Source organism: Bufo bufo, chromosome 4 (genome assembly GCF_905171765.1).
Source record: "Bufo bufo chromosome 4, aBufBuf1.1, whole genome shotgun sequence".
Classification (NCBI taxonomy): Eukaryota; Metazoa; Chordata; class Amphibia; order Anura; family Bufonidae; genus Bufo; species Bufo bufo.
The window spans coordinates 616544683-616560185 of NC_053392.1; the positions used below are offsets into that span (position 1 = coordinate 616544683).

Below are 15503 nucleotides of genomic sequence, written 5' to 3' on the forward strand. Positions count from 1 at the left end.
TACATCTGGTACCGTTGCTGCATTTGTCAGTGTGAAATAGAAGCTTACAATACTTCAACAATTTTCTGGGCTTAAAAAAATCACTAATTTTTTTGCAAGACCCTACATCTGGTGCCTTTGCAGCATTTGTCAGTGTGAAAGACAAGCTTGAAACACTTCAATAATTTTCTGGGTTTAAAAAAACACCCATTTTGGGCAAAAAACTAAATTTGCAGCCTTTGCTGCATCTGTCATTGTGAGATACACGTGTTAGATACTGGTGTTCTATTTTGTAATAAAAAAAACACCCATTTTGGGCAAAATACTTACAAACCGGATTCCAAAAAAGTTGGGACACTATACAAATCGTGAATAAAAACTGAATGCAATGATGTGGAGGTGCCAACTTCTAATATTTTATTCAGAATAGAACATAAATCACAGAACAAAAGTTTAAACTGAGAAAATGTACCATTTTAAGGGAAAAATATGTTGAATCAGAATTTCATGTTGTCAACAAATCCCCAAAAAGTTGGGACAAGGCCATTTTCACCACTGTGTGGCATCTCCCCTTCTTCTTACAACACTCAACAGACGTCTGGGGACCAAGGAGACCAGTTTCTCAAGTTTAGAAATAGGAATGCTCTCCCATTCTTGTCTAATACAGGCCTCTAACTGTTCAATCGTCTTGGGCCTTCTTTGTTGCACCTTCCTCTTTATGATGCGCCAAATGTTCTCTATAGGTGAAAGATCTGGACTGCAGACTGGCCATTTCAGTACCCGGATCCTTCTCCTACGCAGCCATGATGTTGTGATTGATGCAGAATGTGGTCTGGCATTATCTTGTTGAAAAATGCAGGGTCTTCCCTGAAAGAGATGACGTCTGGATGGGAGCATATGTTGTTCTAGAACCTGAATATATTTTTCTGCATTGATGGTGCCTTTCCAGACATGCAAGCTGCCCATGCCACACGCACTCATGCAACCCCATACCATCAGAGATGCAGGCTTCTGAACTGAGCGTTGATAACAACTTGGGTTGTCCTTGTCCTCTTTGGTCCGGATGACATGGCGTCCCAGATTTCCAAAAAGAACTTCGAATCGTGACTCGTCTGACCACAGAACAGTCTTCCATTTTGCCACACTCAATTTTAAATGATCCCTGGCCCAGTGAAAACGCCTGAGCTTGTGGATCTTGCTTAGAAATGGCTTCTTCTTTGCACTGTAGAGTTTCAGCTGGCAACGGCGGATGGCACGGTGGATTGTGTTCACTGACAATGGTTTCTGGAAGTATTCCTGAGCCCATTCTGTGATTTCCTTTACAGTAGCATTCCTGTTTGTGGTGCAGTGTCGTTTAAGGGCCCGGAGATCACGGGCATCCAGTATGGTTTTACGGCCTTGACCCTTACGCACAGAGATTGTTCCAGATTCTCTGAATCTTCGGATGATGTTATGCACAGTTGATGATGATAGATGCAAAGTCTTTGCAATTTTTCGCTGGGTAACACCTTTCTGATATTAAAAAATAGTGGTAGGTTGTGGTGGCTCACTAGCAAGTAGTTAAGGTATGGTGCTGCAAGCTCATATAGAGGGAATCACCCCACCCTCTCTTAAAAGGCAAATGTAGTAATAGGAAAATGAGCGAGCACTCATACACTTGGCAACCAAATTGACATGTGCAGAAAATATTTATTAAATCCCCATAAAATACAAGTAATAAAATTTATAAGAACAATGTAGCAATAATATACAACATTACAGTCACATAAATTGTGGTAGATATGATCGATACTATATTCGATAAAAATATATTCGATAGAAATATTCGATAAATTGAATGGTAGAAAATTCAATGTTGAAATATTCGATAGAATATTCGATACCACTCAATAGTGTCGATAAATTCAATTTTATATATCACACCAAAAAACCTCAAGTATATGCTGTTATTTGGGAAAGAGGGGGTATTATCTTCTAGAGCTCTATCCCAATTTGGGAAACTGAATGCCACTGAAAATGTTGTAGGTGTATTCACTGGGAGCGCAATATGTTCATAAAGTGTCCACAGGAATCCTGATAATGTGAAAAGTCTCTTATAGCATATCCTTTTAAGGTCGATATGAGCTTTGAATCGAAGAAAACTTTAAAATCAATATTTGGCTTACCGTCTAACGTCTGTTGTCTCCATATTGCTTCAATGGAGCTTTGAATATTTGCCGGCTTATTCAGTCGCTCCATACAGCAAGCTGGTTTAAATTTTGCGGCAGTTCCAAAGATCACGGGAGTTGCCACTCTGTTCCGCAATTTCCTTTGGTGCAGCTTTCGACGATAAGAATAGTTAATCCTTTACTGTAGAAATTTTCTTCTGTATGGCCATACAGTATTATCGGAGGCTTTTCAATGCAGGTACATCACTTGTTTCACCATACGCGTTACGGGTAGATTCACTCTCCCTTCCTCAGTGGTCTACTGGTTTTCTACAGTAAAGGATTAACCATTCTTATGGTCGAAAGCTGCACCAAAGGAAATTGCGGAACAGAGTGGCAACTCCCGCAATCTTTGGAACTCCCGCGAAATTTAAACCAGCTTGCTGTATGGAGCGAATGAATAAGCCGGCAAATATTTAAAGCTCCATTGAAGCAATAGGGAGACAACAGACGCTAGACGGTAAGCCAAATATCGATTTAAAGTTTTCTCCGATTCAAAGCTCATATCGACCTTAAAAGGATATGCTATAAGAGACTTTTCACATTATCAGGATTCCTGTGGACACTTTATGAACAAATTGCGCTCCCAGTGAATACACCTACAACATTTTCAGTGACATTCAGTTTCCCAAATTGGGATAGAGCTCTAGAAGATAATACCCCCTCTTTCCCAAATAACAGCAGATACTTGAAGTTTTTTGGTGTGATATATATTATTGAATTTATCGACACTATTGAGTGGTATCGAATATTCTATCGAATATTTCAACATTGAATTTTCTACCATTCAATTTATCGACCTTTCTGATATTGCTCAAGTATCTTTCTGCGCAACATTGTGGGAATTGGTGATCCTCTACCCATCTTGGCTTCTGAGAGACACTGCCACTCTGAGAAGCTCTTTTTATACCCAATCATGTTGCCAATTGACCTAATTAGTGTTAATTGGTCTTCCAGCTCTTCGTTATGCTCAAATTTACTTTTTCCAGCCTCTTATTGCTACTTGTCCCAACTTTTTTGGGATTTGTTGACACCGTGAATATTGGAATCAACGTATTTTTCCTTTAAAATAATACATTTACTCAGATTAAACGTTTGATCTGTCATCTACGTTCTATTACAAATAAAATATTGACATTTGCCATCTCCACATCATTGCATTCAGTTTTTATTCACAATTTGTTTAGTGTCCCAACTTTTTTGGAATCCGGTTTGTATTTTTGCAACCTTTGCTGCATCTGTCAGTGTGTGATACAAGCTTTAAATACTGCAATAATATTCAGGGTTTAAAAAAAACACAAATTTTTGGCAATACCGTAAATTTGGGGCCTATGCTGCATTTGTAAATGTGACATACATGCTAGAAATACTGCAATAATATTCTGGGTTTAAAAAAACACCCATTTTGGGCAAAAAAAATAATTTGCAGCCTTTGCTGCATCTGTCAGTGTGAGATACATGAGTTAGATACTGCTGTTCTATTCTGTTATTAAAAAAACACCCATTTTGGGCGAAATACTAAATTTGCGGCCTTGGCTGCATCTGTCAGTGTGAGATACAAGCTTTAAATACTGCAAAAATATTCTGGGTTTCAAAAAACACCCATTTTGGGCAAGATCCTAAATTTGAGAAATATGAGGAGAGTGTCAAATAAGGGACGTGGCCCCGGTCGTGGTGCTGCTGGTGGAGCTCCTGTTGCAGGGAGAGGACGTGGTCGATCTGTGCCAGCTACAAACGCACAAGTTAAACACCTTCCCCAGGTGCGAGTAGGCGACAGAACCTTCAGCAGTATTTGGTCGGGCCTAATGCGGCACTACGAATGGTGAGGAAAGAAAAAGTACAGGCGAAAGTAGATTGGGTTGCTGACAGTGCCTCCAGTTCCTTTACATTGTCTACCACCCAGTCTCCTGTTGAAATATCAGAGTTGTCACCTGAAGCCGATGTCCATCAGTCTTTTACTTCACCCCCTTGCAAATCAGCCAAGCAGTCTGAGCCCTAAGTCATGCAGCAGTCTCTCCTGCTTTTTGATAACTCTGCTAGCAGGGTTTCCCAGGGCCATCCACATAGCCCTGCCCCAGAAGTGGAAGAGATTGAGTGCACCGATACCCAACCACTTATGTTTCAGGATGAGAGGGAGGACCACCGCAGCACGTCTCGGATGATGACGAAACACAGGTGCCAACCGCTGTGGCTTTCTGCAGTGTGCAGACTGACAAGGAGTGCAGGGGTGAAGACTGGGTGGAAGATGATGTGGAGGACGATGAGGTTCTCGACCCCACATGGAATCAAGGTCATGCAAGTGACCTGTGTAGATCGGAGCAAGAGGCGGTGGCCGCACAGAGCCACCAGCACAGCAGAAGAGGAAGCAGTGTGAAAAATAGGAGCGGACGTCCTCTAGACAGTACGCCTGCTACTGCCCACTGCAGCAAGTAACGGAGCACACCAAAGCCAGCTCCAAGGTGTTCCCTAATGTGGCAGTTCTTCAGACAATGTGCTGACGACTAGACACGAGTGGTTTGCACACTGTGCAATCAGAGCCTGAAGCGAGGCATAAACGTTCTCAATCTGAGCACAACCTGCATGACCAGGCATCTAAGTGCAAAGCACGAGCTGCAGTGGAGTAGACACCTCAAAAACCAAGAAAGGTCTCTGGCTCCTCCTGCTTCCTCTTCTGCTGCAGTCTCGGCCTTTTCAGCCACCTCTGGAGTGACAGTGCCACCTGCCACCCCGCAAACAGAGGATCTGCCAGCAACACCACTACATGGGTCACCAAGTATCTCCACAATGTCCCACGGAAGCGTTCATCTCTCCATCTCCCAAACACTGGAGCGGAAGAGGACGTACCCCCCTACCCACCCGCGATCCCTGGCCCTTATGGCGGTGGCTGTCCCACAGTACGTCGTGCCCAGCCACCACTACTTTTCCAGATGAGCCATCCCTTCCCTGCACAACCAAGTAGGGGACAAAATCAGGTGTGAACTGCGCAACGGCATCTGTGGCAAGGTCCACCTAACTACGGATACGTGGACCAGTAAGCACGGTCAGGGACGTTATATCTCTCTAACAGAACACTGGGTAAATGCAGTGGCGACTGGGCCTGAGGAGGATAGCAATTTGGCTCATGTCCTTCCACTACCGAGGATTGCAGGGCGCTTCAGTTTGCCTCCTGTTGCTTCTTCCTCCTACTCCGCTTCCTCATCCTCTACCGGCTCCTCATCTGGTCAGCGTAATACCTTCACCACCAACTTCAGCACAGCCAGGGGTAAACGACAGCAGGCAGTTTTAAAACTGATCTGTTTGGGGGACTAACCCCACATTGTGCAGTAGCTGTGGATGGGCAATGAACAACAGACCGATGAGTGGTTGGTGCCAGTGAGCCTCATGCCCGGCCTGGTGGTGTGCGATAATGGGCGAAATCTCGTAGCAGCTCTGGGACTAGCCGATTTGACACACATCCCTTGCCTGATGCATGTGCTGAATTTGGTGGAGCAGAGTATCCTTAAAAATTACCCCGATATATTACAGCTGCTGCATAAAGAGTGGGCTTTCAGCGTTCTCACCCTGCTGCTGATCGCCTGTCAGCGCTGCAGCGTAACTTCAGCCTTCCCGCATACCGCCTCATATGTGACATGCCCACAAGGTGGAGCTCCACCTTGCACATGCTGACCAGACTGTGCGAGCAGCAGCAAGCGATAGTAGAGTTTCAGCTGCAGCACGCACGGGTGAGTTGCTCTACGGAATGGCACCACTTCACCACCAATGACTGGGCCTCCATGCGAGACCTGTGTTCCTTATTGCGCTGTTTCTATTACTCCACCAACATGGCCAGTGCCGATAACGCCGTTCTCAGCGTTACTATCCCACTTCTATGCCTCCTTGAAAAAACGCTAATGGAAGAGGATGTGGCACAGGAGGAGAAGGAAGAGGTATCATTTCATAGGGTTTCCGGCCAGTCATTCACAAGTGGCTCTGAGGGTGGGTTCCTGCACCCACAAACGCCAGGTACACAATTGTTTAGCCAGGGCACAGTTCTGGAGGATGACGAGGTGGAGGATGAGGAGTAAGAGGAGGAACCATGTTCACAGCAGGGTGGCACCCAAACCAGCTCATGGCCATCACTGGTGCATGGCTGGGGGGGATACAGAGGACACTGATGATACACCTCCCACAGAGGACAGTTTTTCATAGCCACTGGGCATCCTGGCACACATGAGCAATTACATGCTGCAGTGTTTCTGCAACGACCGCCGAGTTACCCACATTCTAACTTGTGCTGATTACTGGGTGGCCACGCTACTGGATCTCTGTTACAAGGACAACGTACCGTCCTTAATTCTGTCACTGGAGCGTGATCGTAAGATGCGCGAGTACAAGAGCATGCTGGTAGACGCGCTGCTGGTGGCATTCCCACCTGACAGCGGGGTAACAGTGGAAGCACAAGACGAAGGCAGAGGAGGAGTAATGCAGCTGGGGCACCACCAGCACCTCAGAAGGCAGGGTTAGCATGACCGAAATGTGGAAAATCTTTGTCAGCACGCCACAACAACCATCACCACCAGCTGATATGGAACGTCTTAGCAGGAGGCAGCATTTCAGCAACATGGTGGAGCAGTATGTGTGCACACGCCTACACGTACTGACTGATGGGTCTGCCCCTTCAACTTCTGGGTCTCCAAATTGGGCACATGGCCTGAGCTTGCCCTTGACACCTTGGAGGTGCTGGCCTGCCTTGCAGCCAGTGTATTGCCTGAACATGTGTTTAGCACGGCAGGGGGCATTATCACAGACAAGTACAGCCAATGTGGACAAGCTCACGTTCATTAAAATGAGCCAGGCATGGATCTCACAGGACTTGTCCGTACCTTGTGCAGAATAGACATGTATACCGGCCTTACCCAGCCATTGTTACACTACAGCGCAATAGCTCATTGTTGTATTTTGGATATTTCCCACTCATTTTGAGTGTTACCTAATAAAAAAAAAAAAAATTTAAACCAAAAAACAGTGTTGGCTACCTCGTCCTCCGTCTACCGCCGCTTCCACCTAGACCGTTACGTCCACCGCCTCCTCAAACTCCTACTCCATATGGACCTCGACTGTGAAATTCACAAATTTATGGCTGTGATATACCCCTGCTATACCTAGTAGACAGGTAAAAACATTTCACTAATTTGTTTGTTACATTCTTGGTTGATATTTGACCATTTTTGCCGTGATTAAACCCCTGCTCTGCATAGGTGACAGGGACATAAATTTCAAAAAATCTTCTTTAATTGACGCGCGCCCCCTCCTTTCATTCAGTGCTTAAACTATAACAACTTGTCTCACATTTGCCCTTCAATAATTTGTCCCACATTTCTGCTCGTTTATATTTAATTTCAAACAATTAACCTCCCTTTAATGTGGTATCCCTTTCTCACGCTCCCTCTCCGGCCTGGAACCCTAATTCCCCACCACCCCTGATCACCATAGTAGGCGCAGAAAAGAACATCGAAAGTTAATAGAGAAGATATCCAATTGGATTGTGAACATCACATGGATGTGCGACATGGTGGAGCAGTATGTGTGCACACGCCAACACGTACTGACTGATGGGTCTTCCCCCTTCAACTTCTGGGTCTCCAAATTGGGCACATGGCCTGATCTTGCCCTTTATGCCTTGGAGATGCTGGCCTGTCCTGCAGTCAGTGCATTGTCTGAACGTTTGTTTAGCATGGCTGGAGGGAGTTATCACAGGTTATATTTCCCGATATTTTGGGGTGTACCCTACTTTAAAAAAATAAATTAAAACCAAAAACAGTGAAGGCTACCTCCTCCTCCTCCACCGCAGCTTCCACCTACACCACCACATCCACTGCCTCCTCAACCTCCTACTCCATATGGACCTCGTCCTCCTAGATCAAAATTCTTATTTTTTATCTTTATGTATTTTATGTTATTTTAAGTCATTTCCCTATATACATTTGTTTACAGAGCACTTGCCATGCCCTTAACCACAATTTTCTGGCATTTGCAGCCCTCTAGCACTTTCCATGACATTTTTAGATCCATTTCAGTGCTCGAAAGTTCGGGTCCCCTTTGACTTCAATGTGGTTCGGGGTCAAGTTCGGGTCCTGGCCGAACCCGTCGAACCCGAACATTCAGGTGTCCGCTCAACTCTAATGGTGACAGGTGTTTCTATCCAGACCATACAGTCCAATACATCCCAATGTCAACAGACAAAAGTTCCAGAAATTCAACAGATACCACCAAAACGGAAGATAAATGAAATCATGAGTGGAAGGAAATTCAACATTTGTACATGTACACACCACCTGTGTATACGCTTAATGTATGGCCCTATTATATGCTTTACAAAACCATATCTCACCCAAGTGCTTAATGAGCTTTGAGGAAAATTATCAAAACTAGAGCAGGTGGCCACCATTCAGATTCCTATACTAAAATCGGACAACCTTTGGAAAATGAAATAAGTAATTTGATTGGTTGTCATGGGCAACAACTCCATTTTCCTTTCAACAAGCTTTGATACATCTTCTCCTCCTTTTGCTTTGATCGCTGTTGTGCCCTATTTGTGCTTTACATATTATGGCAACTTTCTTCTTTATTTTTCTTACACCTTTCCTTTTTTTATTTTTAAGCCCTTGTATCCCCCTTAACCCTTTTTTTTACCATTGTTCCATTGCTGCATTCTATTTTTTTAATTGCAATTTTAGGGCACATACAACTTAATGTTTTATTTTTGTTAACTCTTTTTGGGTTGGAATGTGAAAAAACAACAGCAATTCCACCACTGATTTTTGCATTTTACAATGTTTACCATGTGGCATAAAAAATATGTTTGCTTCATTCTGCAGGTCAGTATGATTGCTCGAATACACTTGAATAGGAAGGATCCGTCCCCTAGAAGTGAATGGGATGGTTTCTTGTAATTACACTGCTAACTGCTGCAATGTCGACGGCAAGCAGGTAAACAATGAAAGGAAGGCAGCACTCGCACGAGGCATGGCCTTCTCTTTAATCACTGTATTTTTCGCCCCATAAGACGCACTTTTGCCCCCCAAAGGTGGGGGGAAAATGCCCCTGCGTCCTATGGGGCCAATGCTGCCATTTTACATCGCAGTCTGCGATTCTGCAGCATCGCAGACTGCGATGTATCAGCTGGACGGGGGAGGGAGGAGGTGCCGGTGTCATGCAAATGCGGCGGGGCCGGTGCGGTCACTGTACTCCGGCTCCACCGCTCACTCACTGCTTTATTGCCTAAACATTTTATAATAATAGCTTTCATTCAAGTTCGATCCCCAGCCCTATCTGTACTACTTACTAAATGTCCTGTAGCAGGCAGAGCAGGGCGGGCGGCCGGCCATAACTCACTGACTTTATTAATGAAGTAGGCGGCACATGAGTGAGCGGTGGGGCCGGAGTACAGTGACCGCACCGGCCCGGCCGCATTTGCATGACACCGGCCCCTTGTTATATTAGGGCATCTGTGGATGCCACTATTATGGGGTGGGGGATATGTGGATGGCACTGTTATGGGGAGGGAGATCTAAGGATGGCACTGTTATGGGGGGGTGATCTGTGGATGGCACTGTTATGGGGTGGGGGATATGTGGATGGCACTGTTATGGGGTGGGGGATCTGTGGGTGACACATATATAGCAGTGCCATCCACATATCCACCCCCATAGCAGTGCCATCCACATATCCCCCATAGTAGTGTCATGCACAGACCACCATTAGTTCAAAACCCACCAAAAGCACACCTTTTGGTTAAAAATATATTTTTTCTTATTTTCCTCCTCAAAAACCTAGGTGCGTCTTATGGGCCGGTGCGTCTTATAGGGCGAAGAATACGGTAATTGATTGGCGGGGGTGCCACGTGTCGGACCACTGCTGCTATGATATTGATTACCTAACCTAAGGATAGGTCATCAATATTAAAATCCTGGAAAACCCCTTTAAGTTCCTGAACCCTGATCATGACGGTTGGATGGCGAAACATGCAGGGGAACTTTAAGTTTAGTCTTTATTTTAACGTAAATTGAAAAGACTTAAGAATAAATAAGCTTATGCAGGCTAAGGGAATTAATATATTTACTAAATGTGATAAAAAATATAAAACAGACAAATCATATACAGAGTACTAAAAGTAAATAATTACTGGCCTACAACACTATACAATATGGGGGGGAACTCCTGTCGCCATGTAGTCACACATGGCCGACACCCCATGGTGATACAATACAGAGACAGATCTACCACATTCTACCTGGATAATGTTCAATGGAGTTCCCATTAACTGTCGTTCAGAAGGTTTATCCCTTTCAGCCTCTCCTCCTAAGGACGTCCAGTGTGTGGCACGCAGGGCAGAGATAATCACTAGTGTTGATCGTGAATATTATAATGGCAAATTTTTATCGCGAATTAAGGCACTTCAAGAATTCGTGAAAATCTAGAATATAGTGCTATATCTTCGTAATCGCAAATATTCTAGTTTTTTTTTCCATCAGTACCAATGTGATCCCTCACTGCTTCTTGCTTGTGGGCCATTGAGAAGGCTGCAATAACTTTGTCTGAGCTTAGCAACATCCCTAACAAGCAATAGGAAAGTTGCCTACCCCTTACTATATAAGAACCTCCTCAGCAGCCATTTTCTGCTGTTTTTCTGCAGTTCTGAGAGAGAGAGAAGTGTTATTGCTGTGCTCTGTGCTTTGCTGAGTCATCTGCTGCTCCTTATTGAATTACATTAGACAGTTAGTTAGCTCCTATATATAATACAGATAGTTAGTGGGAGATAGTCTGTGGAGGTTAGATAGTGATATAGTGTAGCTGATAGGTTCCAGTGCAGGGTGTTATTTCTCTGCTGTCCATACATACATGCTACAGACATAGTGCTGTGATATCACAACAATACTTAGTACACCAGTCAGTAATAACTACTCAGACCTGATAAAATGCGAAGTTGCATGTATTGCGCAAATACATATGCGCATCATTAGTGCCGATTTGCGCAATCGCGAATATATTGGAACTCTCTATCTGCATTTAAAGCTATTGTTCTGCCATGCATGCGAAATGTAAACTTACAGTGATCAGGAGTTCTTCCTCACAGTCACGAAAGTTGCTGCGAACCATTTTCTCCAGTCTCAGAAAACTTCTAGCAGCTTGGAAAATTTAGCAATAGTGAGCCACGCCTGTATTGCGTGCTCAGTATGCGCATATACATTGCCGATTTTCGCAATCAAGAAATAGATAATGAATTCTCAAATTTGCTAATTTATTGCGAATATTCGGCCAAAAATTTGCAAAATATCGCAAATACGAATATTGCCTATGCTGCTCATCACTAATAATCACTCAGGAACGCAGCCTTCTCAGTACAATGGGGGATACGTGCATGTTATCTAACGATCTCTAACTAACTACATTACAAGGAATATCAGTAGTAAGAGAGTATATGTTTCGTCAAACTGCAAAGTGACAGGTACCACGCCCCCTTTTATACAGATACACCTGCCCCTTTTATATTGCTTGATATTAAATTTATATTGCTTGATATTAAGTTTATATTGCTTGATATTAAATTTACAGTGTTTGATATTAAATGTATAGTGCTTGATATTAGCCTCCCAGACATCCTTATCAGATTATTGCTAATGCCCGGCAGTTTACAAATGAAGACAAAAGCCTACTGTAAGCAGGATGTTGAGGTTTGAGAGCTTCCTGACAGCTTACTACAGATTTTGACATCTAACCCTCGATAAACCTGATATTTGTAAACAAAAGGGTTAGTTCATCATACATCCTTCTATCTATTTATCAATTATCTTTCTATCTACCTATCTATAGTCTATCTATCCATTTATCTGTTAACTATCTAGCAATCCATTTTATCCAGACAACTGTCTATCTATCTATCTATCTATCCATCTATCTGGTATCTATCCATTTATCTATCTATCCAACTAACTATCTATCTATCTATCTGTTATCTTTCTATGTATCTATACATCCATGTACCCCATCTATCTAAATTCTATCTATCCTTATATCTATCTATTATCTATCTATCTATCTATCTATCTATCTGTTTCTATCTATCTATAGTCTATCTTTCCATCTATCTATCTATCTATCTATACAGCCATATACCCCATCTATCTAAATTCTATCTATATCTATTTATCTACCTATCTATCCTTCTATCTATCAATTATCTATCTATCTTTCTATCTACCTATCTATATTCTATCTTTCCATCTATCTGTTATCTATGTATCTATCTATGTTTCTATACATCCATATACCCCATCTATCTAAATTCTATCAATTTATCTATTTATCTATTTATATTTCTATCTACATATCTATGTATCAATTACCTATCTATCTATTCTGTCTATCTACAGACATGTCAGGACATGTCCTAATATAAAGTCTATACATATATCTATCCATCTATCTGTTATCTATGTACTAAACAACCATATACCCCATCTATCTAAAATGTATATATCAATTTATCTATCAATTATCTATCTTTCTATCTTTTTATCTACCTATCTATAGTCTATCTTTCCATCTATCTGTTATCTATCTATATTTCCATTTATCTATCTATCTATCTATGTATCTATACAGCCATATACCCCATCTATCTAAAATGTATATATCAATTTATCTATCTATCTATCTATCAATTATCTATCAATCTATAGTTTATCTTTCCATCTATCTGTTATCTATTCATTTGTCTATCTATCAATCCATTTTATCCAGACAACTGTCTATCTATCCATCTATCTGGAATCTATCCATTTATCTATCCAGCTATCTGTTATCTATCTATGTATCTATACATCTATATACCATATCTATGTAAATTCTATCTATCCTTCTATCTATCTATCTATCTATCAATTAGCTATCTATCTTTCTATCTACCTATCTATCCATCTACCTGTTTTCTATCTATCAATGATCTATCTATCTTTCTATCTACTTATCTATAGTCTATCTTTCCAGCTATCTATATTTATAGTGCTTGATATTACAATTTATATTGCTTGATATTAAATTTATAGTGCTTGATATTAAAATTTAATATTGCTTGATATTACATTTATATTGCTTGATATTAAATTTATATACTGTTGTGCACTGTCACAGATGTCCTAAGACATATCCTACACAACCAACCCCCAACACTCTGTGTCAATACACACCCTAGTATTTCTCTGTGCCAACCATCCCCACCACTCTGTGGCAATACACACCGCAATGTCGCAAATTTGTATTCATTTAAAATGTTTACACAATACAAATTTTCAAAAATGTTGTACAATATGCTGTAAAAATGTCAAAATGATCAATTTATCTGTATATCTATCTATCCCAATCTAACGTTTCAATAGATAAATATTTAATCTATCTGTCTACCTATCAATCTATCTAACAATTTATCCATTTAGCTATCTATCTTTCTATCTATTTCTAACCATCTAGCTACTATAACATGGCTATCTATCAAACATCTATCTATTTACATTTCTATCTATCAAACATCTATTTATCTTTCTATCTAACTGGCTGTTTTTCTATCTTTCTTTCTATCTATTATCTATCTTTCTATCTATCTAACTGGCTGTCTTTCTATCTTTCTTTCTTTCTATCTATTATCTATCTGTCTTTTTATCTATTTTATCTATTTATCTAGCTTCTAATATCTATCTAACGTCCAATCTTTCTATCTATTTTCCTATCAATATATCCGTTTATCTAACAATATATCCATGTATCTATCTGTCTTTCTATCTTTCTAGCTATTTCTAACCATCTAGCTATCAAAATGATCAATTTATCTGTATATCTATCTACCCCAATCTAACGTTTCAATAGATAAATATTTTATCTATCTGTCTACCTATCAATCTATCTAACAATTTATCCATTTAGCTATCTATCTTTCTATCTATTTCTAACCATCTAGCTACTATACCAGGGCTATCTATCAAACATCTATCTATTTACCTTTCTATCTATCCAACTGGCTGTCTTTCTATCTTTCTTTATATCTATTATCTATCTTTCTATCTTTCTATCCATTTATCTAACAATTTATCCATTTATCTATCTTTCTATCAATCTTTCTATCTAACCATCTAACAATTTATCAATTTTTTTGTCTAGCTACCACATATCTATTTATCTAATTATCTACCAATCTATTTTATCTATCTATTTATATAGCTTCTAATATCTATCTAACGTCCAATCTTTCTATCTATTTTCCTATCAATCTATCCATTTATCTAACAATGTATCCATTTATCTGTCTTTCTATCTTTCTATCTATCTTTCTATCAATTTTTTCTATCTATCCAGCTATCTAACAATTTATCCATTTATCTATCTATGATCAATTTATCCGTATATCAGACAAACCCCACCACTCTGTCAATACACAATTCAAAATTTCAAAGTGTTGTACAATATGCTGTAAAAATTTCAAATGATCAATTTATCCGTATATCAATCTATCTTTCTATCTATCATTCTATCAATCTTTCTATTAAACATCTATTTATCTTTCTATCTAACCGTCTATCTTTCCACTATCTTTCTATCTATCACATATCTATTTATCTATCAATTTATCTATCTATTTATCTATCTACATATCTAGCTATCTACCTATTTGCCTATTTATCTAACAATTTATCTAGACATCTATCTATCTATCTATCTATCAATTTATCTATGAACAATCTAACTATCTACAAATCTATCTATTTTATCTATCTATCCATTCTATCTGTCTTTCTATCTATCTTTCTATCTATTATCTATATTTCCATTATCTTTCTATCTACTGTATAACATATCTATTTATCTATCTATCAATTTATCAATCAACAACCTATCTATCTATACAACTATTTATCTAGCTTCCAACAGCTATCAATCTACAAACCGGATTCCAAAAAAGTTGGGACACTGAACAAATTGTGAATAAAAACTGAATGCAATGATGTGGAGATGGCAAATGTCAATATTTTATTTGTAATAGAACGTAGATGACAGATCAAACATTTAATCCGAGTAAATGTATCATTTTAAAGGAAAAATACGTTGATTCCAATTTTCACGGTGTCAACAAATCCCAAAAAAGTTGGGACAAGTAGCAATAAGAGGCTGGAAAAAGTAAATTTGAGCATAACGAAGAGCTGGAAGACCAATTAACACTAATTAGGTCAATTGGCAACATGATTGGGTATAAAAAGAGCTTCTCCGAGTGGCAGTGTTTCTCAGAAG

General features: G+C 40.4%; 2 protein-coding genes across 2 annotated transcripts in view; both read right to left on the minus strand.

Annotated features, from left to right (window-relative positions):
• The window catches only part of LOC120999664 (oocyte zinc finger protein XlCOF6-like), a 2208135-nt gene that overhangs the window by 1464636 nt on the left and 727996 nt on the right, over nt 1-15503 (minus strand). The window lies entirely within an intron of this gene.
• Nucleotides 1-15503, minus strand: part of LOC120999659 (gastrula zinc finger protein XlCGF57.1-like) — a 225612-nt gene that overhangs the window by 2591 nt on the left and 207518 nt on the right. The gene's annotated exons all lie outside the window — the stretch shown is intronic.